This window comes from Ptiloglossa arizonensis, chromosome 7 (genome assembly GCF_051014685.1).
Source record: "Ptiloglossa arizonensis isolate GNS036 chromosome 7, iyPtiAriz1_principal, whole genome shotgun sequence".
Classification (NCBI taxonomy): Eukaryota; Metazoa; Arthropoda; class Insecta; order Hymenoptera; family Colletidae; genus Ptiloglossa; species Ptiloglossa arizonensis.
In genome coordinates this window covers 7005183-7018870 of record NC_135054.1, presented here as the reverse complement: position 1 = coordinate 7018870, position 13688 = coordinate 7005183, and the positions used below count along the sequence as shown (strand labels likewise).

The following is a 13688-nucleotide window of genomic DNA, read 5'->3' as shown; positions in this document are numbered from 1 at the left end:
ACGATTAATATTTGTATTGCGTAGCTGAAAATTTATTGATTATGTGGAACGTTTCGTGTATCTATAAGCTCTCAGAAATAATTCTTTCAAAATAGTTTCTAATATCGAGTGATACACAATAGAGTGTGTTGCATTCTTTCGACACGAATACCAATGATGTTGGCATCGACAATTGAAAGATTAGTGCCGCTTTAATTGGAATTTTTTATTTCGGCAGTGTTCGCGTATTTATAATATAAATCCGTGGTTAACCGTATCTCGGTTTATTCAAAGCAATCGATCATTCTTTAATGATATTTCGTTTTTTTTTTTTGCGATCAATAAATTCTCCTGGCATTGTTACGAATTTCCACGATAACAGGGAAAATGAAGTGTCGATAAGGAATTTAAATTATTCAGTGTATTAAAAGCTTCGTAAAACCGTCACAGCTCGAATGATGCTCGATGTGGCACAGGAAAATTTTCACGAGGATGCCATGGATTACTAATAACAACACTGCTAGCATGCTAGCAGAAACTGGCGAGCTGGGCGTCGAGTATGCCCAGGAATTTTTCTCTTTTTTCAGTTTTATCTTCCTGTTCTCCATTCAATTTCCGCAGCCTGTATTTTGACCCGGTGATTTCCCAGCGTTCGGTGCACCCTTATCACGTTCCTCTTGAATGTTCTTCGTTTTGGAATGTTGGCATTCTCAGGAATTGCAACGAATTTCGTTCAAGCGTGTTGATACCTGGCCAGATTCTTATTACATCGCACTGAGATTCTACCAGGCACAATTCTTCCTGATTCATTCGAAGAATTCAGTTAGCAATTATCTCTTTCACTGCTAGAACTTTCGCGATTTACCGCGTTATGCACGCGAAAGAATCATTAACTGAGTAGTACACCGAGTCTAGTTAAGCGTATCGTGTACACGTTTCACGCTTTCGAGAAGTTTTGTTGGTCCCCTGCTGAAATGAAACGTTGGCTCTCGTATTTAAATACAGAAACGTGTCGAAAGTAGAAGTGGCAATTACGTTAGAGATTTTTTAATTAGATAAATAAAATTATTTTGTAAACAGCGTGAAAAGAAACTAACTTAGGTTATTGTTACATGCGATGTCGCTGCATCGCTAATCAATTTTATTAGCTTATGGTACATCAACTCTGGAAGCAGAATCAATTGAAAATATCATTCTTTTTCTCTAATTAACAAAAATTCACGGATCTTATTAAAAATCGAGCTTGCATATTTGCAAGTTTCGGGAATTTCTGATTTAAAGTATTCATTGTGGTATAACGTCTCATCATATCCGTATTAAATAAAAATGTGTTTGAAATTCTGAAAAATGACAATGTTCTTTCGATAGCAGGTTTGTAAGCTGAATTTACTACTATATGTTAACTATTATTTAGAAACTATATATTTCCACTATTAAAAAATGTGTCTAGAGAATACGCGTTGCATAAGACCATTCATAATTGTTGCGAAGATCTAGTTGATTTTAAAAATACTGGAAAAAGTCAACGAAAACAGGATTGAAGCTTATGCAATGTTTATGTACACGACGCACGGTGGCTACCATTTCTAACAGACTGACGGGCAATTAAAATATCCGTGGTTTTTATGGAAGCATTTCGCTGATAAGGATACGTGTGTGAAGCGTTGAACTCGTTTAAGAAGTCCGAAGTCAGATAAAGAAACATTATCGAGTGCACACTTTCGTTGAGTGGGACAAATATTGTCTCATAATGAATTCGTGACAAGGACGCTACGAGCTCTACTCGAAGTTCCTTGAATCTGATTATGTTTGTTCAATTTTTGCGTGGTCGAGTTTTGGGAGAATCGTCGTGAATTTCTATCGCTATCCATGTTCGATAGTATCGATATCAACGTTTATCACGGCAGTATAAAAGCTAGATTATTTTCGAAAAATGTTAGTTAAATTTGTCAAAAATGTTAGACTAAATTTGACAATTCTATACTTTATCGACAAACCTACAAAAATAATAAAAATGACTCCGTGAATGCTTCTTAAAGAAGTTTATAATTTTTTTGTCTTCTGATAAATATTGAATCATAATATTGATATCATTTTTTACTACTAAATAAATGCTTCGAAAGTTCAACGAATAATATATTGCTAAGTCCATACATTGTTAAGTTGCAAACATATATATATATAAGTACATCATGAATGTTAATAACATGCTAAAGTCAGAGGTGATTAATTTTATTCATAAACAAAACATAAGTAAGCGAGTATTTATACAAGTTAATGTTTATATGTGTATAAAACGTAGCAAAATACAGGTGTTTGAAACATGTCCGAGAACTGTGTAAATCATTTTGATATTTCATATTTTTATGGCGCAACTTTTCGGTACTCCAGAAAATATTGTACCCGAAATTTGAAGCTATGGAAATCTTCGTTCTACATATTTAACCATTTTATCGTTTCAATTCGATGCTTCGTGCAACCAGAAGTGTACTTTATTGCAAATACTCGCTTATTGCTCTAGCCACGGTATGGATCTGTTCGCTTTTATGACTTTGAACAGCTGTGAAATAATTTTCCTCAATATCTTCAGCTAGTATGAGCAATAAAATTCGTCCATTCTATTCCTGAGATCCGCATTTTCCTTTCTTTTCGTTCCGATATATCGCATAGTTCGTGCACTCATTTCTAACAGGTTTGCATTCGGTAGCGGAAGTACGAGTTCGTAAAATTGCACCCAATATATATTCTAGTCCTCTACATTGATCCTTTTGTTGCCACATTTTGATTCATATAAAAATTTAATAGTTGACAATCAAACATCGCTTACTTTTTATTATCATATTGGTAAATTGAAACTTGAGAGTAACAATAAAATTAACCTCTCGTTCTCGCAAAATTGGATTGCCTAACTATGCTTCGGATCTGTAACGTACGCATTTATAAATGTTACAATATAATTATAATTTTTAAGGGACTTTTAATAATTGAAAATAAAGTCACGATCAATCAATGTTTGTATTTAGAAATTTTTAATGCAATTTTGTTGGTTTTTAATATTTCTTTCACGCATTCATAAAGAAATATGTAATTCATACAGTCAAGCTAATCATAATTAATTTATCCTTCGGTAATATTTATGTTGCTTCCAACAGTATTTACGATTTGAAATAAAATGTATTAAGATTTTATCTTATTTCGAAAAATTAATGTTTACAGATATCCGAAATGCAAATGAGAAGAATGTATTTTCAACTTTGTCTTATCTATACTACTTTTGTTCTCAGAACTCATGGATGTCAAAAAATAAGATAATCTAAAACAGTAGTGGTTACAATGTATATATATTTCTTGATTTCATTTTGATAAATATTATTATCTTCAGGAAACTTGTATTCCATTCAACCGTTTTACATGATTATTTACCCCCAGAATAAAAAATTCGTTTTTATCGCATCAAATAATGCGTACGGCTATGAATGATTTACCTATTTGTATCTTTAAAATAAAAATGATGCTCTGATATTTGAAGAAAATAATTTGTAGTATCAAAATTACAGATATCCAGAACAAGGAAGTACGTTAACTTTGGAGGACCAAAAGTATTTCCAAGAAGAGGAATGTGAAGCATCAAACAACTCATCGTTCAAAGATGAACCAACTACATGATCTACCAAAACAGATATCCAGAATAAGGAAGTACGTTAACTTTGGAGGACCAAAAATATTTCCAAGAAGAAGAGTGTGAGGCATCAAACGACTTATCGTTCTTATCATCTCATTCAAAGATTATCTACCGTTAGATTATCAGCCGGACCTTGCCCTTGCGACTCACCAAAAACAATCCATAATCCAGAAATGACAGTACCTGGATGACATCAGCTAAACTTTGTCCTAGCCCTCACTCTGATCTACTGCACCCCAAAACAATCCAACAGGATAAGACTGTGTATATAGACCCACGTGCGAATAAATCGGACAATCTAAGTTTAATTTTCAAACTGAATACTTGTGTCTCTTGCTAAACCTTCTTTTACTACGGTTCAACGAAATGTTAAAGTCGAGTAGATTCACGTGACAATGGACTCTTTCCTTAATTGAAAAGATTCATCCTGTCACACGATCATCGTCATATTAGTGTACCGTGAACCTCGTTTTCTTGTATACCTTAACTTATTTATAAACATTCGTTCAGTTTATTTAATGAAACAGTAACTACAATTCAGTGTCTCGATCAAATGCACGACGAGGCACAAACAACCCTTATAACTATTCACTTTCACGGTATGGAAAAATATTTCAATAAAAAGAATAATAAAAACAGTTAGACTGTTCGAATAATGGATTCGGATAACAGAGGTACGTGTAACGGGATTCTATCGTGGTTTCAACCGGCGTTGATAACCCGTTCGAGTGGTTCATGAGACTATAAGCAAATAATTAAAAATAACTGCGCACATTTTTCGTGCATTACCGTTAACAGGTTTATTCTATATACGGCTCGTAAAGATCCATTTGCCGGAAGTAAACATGAATTCGACAGGTTCTTGGATTATAATCCGATCTGTAACGAGGACACTGCGTGCCGTTATCATCGACCACTTTGCCTTGACATCAACCTGTGCCCCGATATTTATGGAACATCGACAAGCCGGCTTTCATCGGGATCGTAAAGCCGCATTTATGGCGACATTATACGAGATCGAAACGGCTGTACTTCCATAGAAAACGGTACTTGCTTCGCCACCGAAAGAAAAAAAGGAAAAAGAAAAAAAAACCGAAAACTTCTGCCGCGAACTCATACCCATGAACGAATCGAGAAATTTTAAAGAAGTTGGTATATCTCGTCCGGGGGAAGTTCGACGTTCTATCGTTTGAATGTTTCACTTGTTCTCTTGCTTCGAAAATTTCTAGACTTTGTAACTGAAACTTTCCATGGTTGTCGTGGCCCACTTGAACGATCCCACGAATCCGCGATGTGAAACTGATAATGCAAAGGAAACGGAATTCAACAATCTATGGCCTCGTAAGGGTGCGCCAATGCAAGGAAACCATTCCTTTGGAACGGACATTTTGAACTAGCTGAAAGGTTACCCGGTGCCAATAGCGATTGTTTACTCTTACGAGCCACATTACTCAAGTGTCCAGAATGAATTTCGATCCCCCTTGAAGTATGCTATCGAAGATTAAAATCTAGGGTACGGTTTCGTAATATTAAGGAATTTTTAGCTCTCTTTCTTCAAAAATTTAAATAAACGCGACCTATTATCATTTGTTGACAAAACTGTATCGACGTCAAAACAACTAAGTAATTTCTCACCAGTAGAAGATAAGCTTCGTTACACGCGAACAACGCAGGCACGTCTACCCAACCACCACTTAGGTTAGTAATTTAAACAGTTTTTGATTTCAATTTGTCTAATAACAAAGAATCGTGTTACTCTTTTGGTTTTAAGATCCAATTATCAATAGTGACAATTTTCTTTATATTTTCAATGTTCTGACTTTTGGTTGAACCTCTTCAATATTTTTAAGTATTGAATGTTAATATCCAACGTTGGTACACATTACGAGTACTAACGAAGCTTCTATTACTTATAAAAGCTTCTTACGTTGCATCTGTTGTGATATTGTCTTAAAGTGAGTGACAAAAATTAGTTTTCATTGAAATGTAAATTCTCCATGGAACAGACAGTAAAAGTAACAAAAAAAAGTGGAGATCTGGTTGCAAGACGGCAATGAATTATGTATTAGCCTTGAACTCGAAGGTAAGCCATTGAACTGAATTCCCATTGGAACAATAAGGTCGGTTCAATTAAATTTAATCGCGTCGAAAGTGCTGCAACATCACTGTTATTATTTCAAGTGCCAACAGTGAACAAGATTAAAATTGTTATATGTGCGTCGTATCTCGTTTGCACTGCTCGTCGGTGACTTTTTCAGAGTAATTAGATTTTTGATAAACGGCCAAATTCGAACACAGAACGAAAATCGCGGAATGATTCTAATTTAAGAATGAAATAATTTCCAAAAAATGAGATAAAGATAAAACATTATCGATCGATAATGCGTATGTATCCTAAACGATAAGGATATCGTAAGTTAACAGCAATTTAATGCTATAAATAATATGTTCCGGGAAAAAGAAAAATTCACGAGAAATAAAATTGCATTCAATCGGGGTCACAAATGTTTTCAAACGAATAAATGCAAAGTTTAGATTAACCGATGTGCCGGAAAGGGTGACGCTTTGAGGAAATTCGAAATAAACAAAATTGTTTTCTGCACTTCTGATAATAAGCTTCTTATCGAAATTGATGCACGTTGACGCGACAACTTCCGTTTAGCATATCTTGTAAGTATTACTGGAACGAAATAGGGAAAAAGACCAGTAATGTACGAAACGTTGAATTAACACTTGGTCTTGCAACGTTTTTTTAAATGTTTCAGACCTGATAGTAATATTTTTAAATCAACAATTTTACGATGTAAAATATACAGCGTACTTAAATATAAGTAGGTACCGTTTGAAATAACGCCTACAATACTGATTTATCGCGCGAAATTTAATGGGATAGAAATGATATTTTAACTCGAATTTATTAACCATTCACCGATCACGCGATTTGCTTTCTAAAATGGGGTTTAGAAAACAATCACGCGTCGAGTGGCTTTTTGGTAAATATTAATATTAATGTGGTTATTGATCAGTTGATGGATTAGTCCACATCGTTCATCGAGAAAGATAATATTATGTTTCGGAATAAATATACTTTGAAAGCAAAAATGTATGTAAACTCTTATATGCTTCATAAATAAGTAATTGAAAACATACATATTTACTTAATTTCTAAAAATATCTTCTGAAAATATAATACATAATTTTGCTTTTCAAGACGACATTCAATGTTTTAAATGTGTTAAACACCAAATGGGATCTTATTAAAGAATTAGGCGCGATTCTTTAATCAGCTCCACGCCTAAATTGTTTAATTTCGATCAATTTAAGATAACTTAGGAACGAGTAATCACGGCACGAGATTAAAGATGTTGAAATAGAGGATTACGTAATATGTCGAGTATTAATTCAATAAAGTCGATAAGAGAACGAAATAATGAGACTAGGGTTCTCGATTAACCCCGTGTTGTTATTTAAGAGTTAAGTATCATGTTACACCCTTTCGTTTCATTTTATTCGATAAGAAAAAGTTAAAATCAATGATATATAATACTTATATTAATGTTCAAAGTTAGAGATTAGACATGAAATATGTAATGAGCATTATCTTCGTATTACAAGCGGGTTTCCAAAGAAACTTTGTGACCTTAACTGTACTATCCAGTATAAAAAGAATACTGATTATATACTTTAGTTTTTATCTCTCGTCATCTTGTCATTATTGCGTGATATATTGTGGAATTCATACTGTTATAATTTCCATCTCAAATTATACGTAAGTAATGACCAGCAGCACATCTTTGCTATTCAAGTGTCGGGCGAATAACGTGTAAAATCAGACACGGTGTAATTCTTTATGAAAAAATAAACAAAACTGTAGAATATAATTGTTTAATTTCTGACTTAATTTTCGAGAAGATTAAATTTGAAACTCTGCTGCTTACGTGTACAACTACGGTTAAGCTACTGTTCGTTAAACGTATAACGCGTCTAGTGTTTATATGTTCATTATAACACGTATGGTGAAAATATTGAAGTTTTTCCATAAATCAAATGGTTTTTAGATGCCGTATAAACATTGTTTATAAACACTGTACGCGTTATACGTCGTTAGATGAACCGTAGCTTAGCCGTTGAATCTCAAATTTCTTCAAAACTAATTGAAAATAACAAATTTTATTTCTTAATTTTTACTTACTTTTTCATGAGGAATCACGTCATAGGTCGGATGGGGTCATATTATCGTAATACGAATGGGACCAAGAAGATTCTATGGATTGTTAGTAAAATGAAAATGTAGAATAATAAAATTGTATCGGAGGCTCCGTTTTCGAGACAAATATATTTGAAAATCAATCTGGTTTCATCATCACTTAACTGATGATTGACATTACGTATTTCACTACAAAAGTTAAAAGTATCCTCTGTGTACTTTAAAAGCGTATTAATAGGTAAGTATAGATAATAAGATCTGTAGAGTCAGATATTTATGTAAGTATCTTTATACATATTCATACATTATATCGGAGTATGATTTTTATTTAAAAACTTGAAGTATATAAATTTTGTGTGACCAGTTCCGACTCTCAAAATTGCAACTTGATCCTGCCTTGAGATATGTAGAAACTTTTTTTTATAAAATTTATCTTTAATTGATTATACGTGAATGTGCTTGGAATTTTCATTCTTTACCCCAGTCATCTTGTATTTTTAGCCCTATGAGAAAACTCGGGTTGTTTGACATTAATAAGTTCCTTGTGCCAAAGAAAACATGTTTTTCCTCGTAAAGATGTGATACTTTTTAAATTTAAATTTTATACAGTTGGGCTCCGAAGAAGAATAGGTTTCAGAAAGTAAATATATTCTTGTCATAGAGCCAACAAAGGGATAACGATAATCGTATAATAAGTGAGGTAAATCTACCTCCAAAGACGGGGTTGCCTGGATGCAGGGAAGTAATGTTATTTCATTCGCAACGAAAGTGTTAAAATATCATAAGAGAAGCCTAATATTCGTAAATTTCTCAATAGCGTGTGTAATAACAAACTAGTATGACAATATTCAGATATTATTTCGCATAAGTAGCATACACTCTGCACAGATTTAACAAATTTTTAGAAGGATATTTTATATTTATTAGGAGGACTTGCAGGAGTACTGAAAAATAATTACATGATTATGTATTGACTGTTTCTAATTTTTATATAATAATTTTAACAATAATCGAAGATAAGTCTAAAGACCTTCTATGGTGTTTGACGTAAATGGCACGGTACAAAAAATTGTTAAGCTCGTCATTTGTGTTAACCAGTATTTTTAGCAGTTTACATGCAAAATTGCGGAAATTTTTCATGTATCGTTGTTAAAGCTTGCGGTTTTCTTGATAAACCGAAGCATGCAGCTAACGATAATTACGACTTTATATTTATTCTCGGTAGTGACTGATAACATTCAATGAGCCAGTGCGTCGTATATCAAGTCTTTTGTCAACGAGTTGTGTGCAAGCATGAATGGTTAAATACACGTGTTCGGATCACGTTACTGGAGAATCAGCTGTCCATACTAATTAAATGAACTAAGCAGTTTTTGGAACGAGTGACCATTAACCACTGCAACCCTGCACATTTAAAAGACAATAATTACGAAATTTTTATACTATGGTCATCGACAATCGTAAGTATTTTATCCCGAGGTTATTTTCAATAATCGCTTCAACGATTACTTGCATAAGTGGGGAAAAAAGCAGATTAAATATAATTATTTTATAGCAAATGATTTCGTAAGTCTTGATGAAAAAATTATTTTGTACTTCGATTATAACGAATATAATATCGTAATAATCAGTTGCATAACTGGATAAAAGAAAATTTAATAAACTTAGTTGAAAATTAAGAAATTTTACGATATCTTAGAAATAAAATTGCTCAAAAGTTATTTCGATTACTGTGATAGATGGAACACCATTAAACTCAGTGCTGTTTAACAAGTCTCCTTTAAAAACGTTTAAAATATGAATTTCTCTTTAAAATAATAAAGATTAATGGTAATTGTAACTAAGGAAAGAAATGAATTTATTATTCTTTTAAGAAAACAGAAATTTCAAAGAAAAATAATAAAATTGTATTTGCAGCTAAGTACACATTCATTGAAAACATTACAGTCCGTTTTAAATTTAACTACATAGCAAATTATCGGATATATGTCGATGGTATTTTGCATTGTTAAATCTGTTGTAATTATTAATTGTCTAATTTATCGATGACGAGACTTTGATTTATTCGTATAAATATTTATCCGATACAGTAATTAAATCTACAAACACTTTATAAATTTATACAGACATAGTTGTTTGATATAGTTATTTGATTTATTCTTTTTTCTTATTCGTTACTTTAAATTGCAACGTTTTATTTTAATGTATCATGTTTATGGTAGTTCCTTCATTCTTTCAAATGAATTAATAAATTATATTAAATCATTCACTAAACGTAATATATATTGACTACTTAAATGAATTTAGTAATCCATTTTTCATTAATTTCGCAGAATAACTAGGCATTTAAGTCTAGATTAATTACGGATTAGGTAACTAACTATATTTAGAAAAGACACGCATACGAAATTTTGACACGATTTAACACTGCTAATCCTTTACTAGAAAGATCATTGCGGTTTTCCGTAAATCTCTGGTCAACAAAGTGAGAGATTGCAATCTTATCGATCTCATTATCATTACATTCCCGCCGAGTTCCGTCTCATTTAACGTTTTTGCACAGATTCCTATTCCACTATATGAACGCAAAAAGAGGCATGTAATGATAGGTACGATGCGCAAAACGATTGCATAAAAGAACTAACTAAGCCATACTTACAATGAATAGAACTCTAGATTGCAACCTTGCTTCTAACTGCTCTATGTAATGAGTTGTAAATAAACGCACTGCAGGAAACATAGCTTCGATTCTATCGAATTCTTTCATAAATTCTAACAAGATGACAAACGATGTCGGAAGAAAGGATTTATAATACACCAAGAATTTTTCTATTTTTATCGAACAATGCAATGTACAACAGATTACGCGAGCTTGTATTTTCGTCTCGACATTTCGTTGAAATACTTTTACATGTTTATTTGATTCTATAATTGAATCAATTTAGGAAATATTCTCACGTGAAATTTCTACAATAACAATACTTGACGAGTAAAATATTTCGTCGTTGAAAGTCCCTGAAATCAGTGAACACATTCTGAATTGGAAATTGTGTACTACAACGGGTCGCGAGATATGTACGTGATTATTTATATTTTAATTAAAGCAGCGTATTTATCGAGTAAAAGAACCTCCGCAAATACTTAAAGCGAAGGACTCTGTTTCCTTTCCAATTAATTGAAAGACTCGTAGATGCTTTAGTACTTCCTATATCTGCGTAAGAGGTGGCAATTTTAACGACAACGGAATTTTTCTTTATTATCAGTTGTCCGTGTACACTTAGTGTCAAAGTTGTATAGGTCGAGTTTATCTGTGGTTTCGGATATTTTCGTGTGGTGGGCACTAATACCACTGATAATTCGTAGGTAACGTAAAACGAAATTGTCTAAACAATAGATTTATCTATGGAAATTGCAGAATTGTGGCTTGACTTTTATATATTTTGAGAAATAAATATTAAGTGTGCGGCGAGCAAGTGATTTCATGGTATCGAATAAACAGTTATAGTCATACAAGCAATTACCTATTTATTCATCGATGATATGAACAAAAATCAATTATTTCGTAAGGTCGTTTTCGGACAATTTTTGTAATATTTGTCTTAAATCAATCATTAAATTCGAGAACATTTATGAAATAATTCTCTTCTGTTCATATTATCAATGGATAAATACATAATTATTTGTGCGACCATAATTATTGGTGTGACACTAAATAGTTTAGAAGCAATAAGAAATGGTGATTTATAATTAACATCAGTTGCGATTGGGTTTAAAAATAGGCTACATCGATAGATTTTTAAGTATCTATGAATAATTATGATTCTTTTTTTTAATAAATAAATCTACATTCCACACCGGTGTAGTCCAAATAATTTCATCAACTAAAGCGCGAGGAAAGTGTCACTTGTAAATCTATCGAGTATAGTCATATAAGCTGACGCAAACATATTATATCATTAAATTCATTCTTAGTATTATTGCTATATGTGTATTCGCGAGACAATGACAACTCAGCATCTTGTTTAGATATTGTTGCACATCAAATGTAGCGAACTGAAATCAAATATTTTTTTTTAATGCAATTCGAAGTTTCGATTTCAGTGTCCTGCACGAAAATATATACATTTATTTGTGAAAGGTTTTACAACGGATTGATGTGAATTTTCATCATTGATATTGGACAGTGAACGTGAGACCTAGTAAATAATTTAGATATTCTCTATAAAAATTTTTGGAAAATCCCGTACGTGACTATATTATATTTTCACGCAGTCCTTAGTTTTCTTTTATTGCAGATATTTGCAGCTTTAAACTGTCCATTTCAATTAATATATGATAAAATAACATATTGAAAAGGATGACGTTAAAAGAAAATTCGGAATATTTAAGAATGTACAGAATTGCTAAATAATATTGTTGCAATGCGTTTATCGTCTCAATTAATTAATGATCTATACTGTGATAAAGAATGACAAATGTTTTTTGTCTTGCTGTATTTAAAAAGTTATTATTTGAGAAACCGAGTAGACAAAGGAAAATACACCAAATATCACAAGTGTTCAATATCACGAATGTTATATTTGATTATTATTACAACAGTGATAATTGTATTACCGCGTACAAATAACTGTTTACTGGACTTTTATCAATTGAACGAGAGTTACTTTTGCGAGAAAACGGTTATAACTGGACATTGCGATAACTCTATTTCCTCGTTATAGGATAGGCAAAAATAACAATACATTCAAATAAATAAACCGACAATTATTACGGACTCCATAGTCTTTGAAATTATTCTAACACCAACAGAATTAGGTCCGAATAACTTGTTACCCTCTATTTTCTCATTGTTCGAAGTACCTCGTGTCATTAAAGACACGAAAAGTAAACGTGACACTTGAGAAGGTATTTTCTTATATTTTAGACGTCTTATTTTTTAAGCGATCTTTACGATTAGTACAATCGTTTATTTGTACTTTGAGTAATTATACAAAAAATTTCAGAACGTTATCTTCAATATTTTATGAGCTAGAGATTATTTCGTGTATCGTATCTTGAAAAACATCCAATTATTGATATTAATCGAGTCTTTTCTGATTAAACCGATCAATCGGTCTGATTCAACCGATTCAAGATTTTTTTTTATATGTAAGAACGTGGTTGTAGTGCGAGTTATGATAATTATCGTATGATAACGTATAACAAAATGGTGGCCTTTGAAAGAACGAAATTCGATTTTTGGCGTCAACTTTACAACTTTCTCGAATCGTCAAGAAATAGTATGGCAGATATTGACATAATCGCGGTGAACACAATAGGAGATTTACTTTACATATTCGTATATATATAAAATTGCAAATCGGTTCAGTTGTTTTTGAGATATCAATGTTATAAATTCAAAGAGCATCGTTGTGTTCCATAAACCTCTATAACTCTGTCAAATTTACAAGTTTCAACTTAACACTTTGGAATATTTTTTAATATCCAAACTATTAAAAACACAGAATAATCCATAAGTCGATTTTATGGACTCTCTAAAACAAGATAACCCTTCAGGGCCATTTTTGACCATTTTTGTAGAGAAAGTAAAACCAGGACTTTTCTGAAATTTCACACGTAGTTTGGCCGATTACTTAACAAGGCTTTGGAATATTTATAACTAGAAAATCGATTTATACTCTGTAAGCTTTGCTGTGCAACGTGATAAGAAAAATATGACTCTGTTCCCTGTATATATATACAAATACACCTTGACAAATATCCTGTAGCCATCAATTGAAGTTAAAATATAGTCTGAAAAAAATTCTCGAAATACTGAAC

At 32.2% G+C, this 13688-nt stretch overlaps 1 protein-coding gene across 1 annotated transcript in view; it reads right to left on the bottom strand.

Moving 5' to 3' along the window:
- The window catches only part of LOC143149541 (trehalase), a 59904-nt gene that overhangs the window by 44821 nt on the left and 1395 nt on the right, over positions 1-13688 (bottom strand). The gene's annotated exons all lie outside the window — the stretch shown is intronic.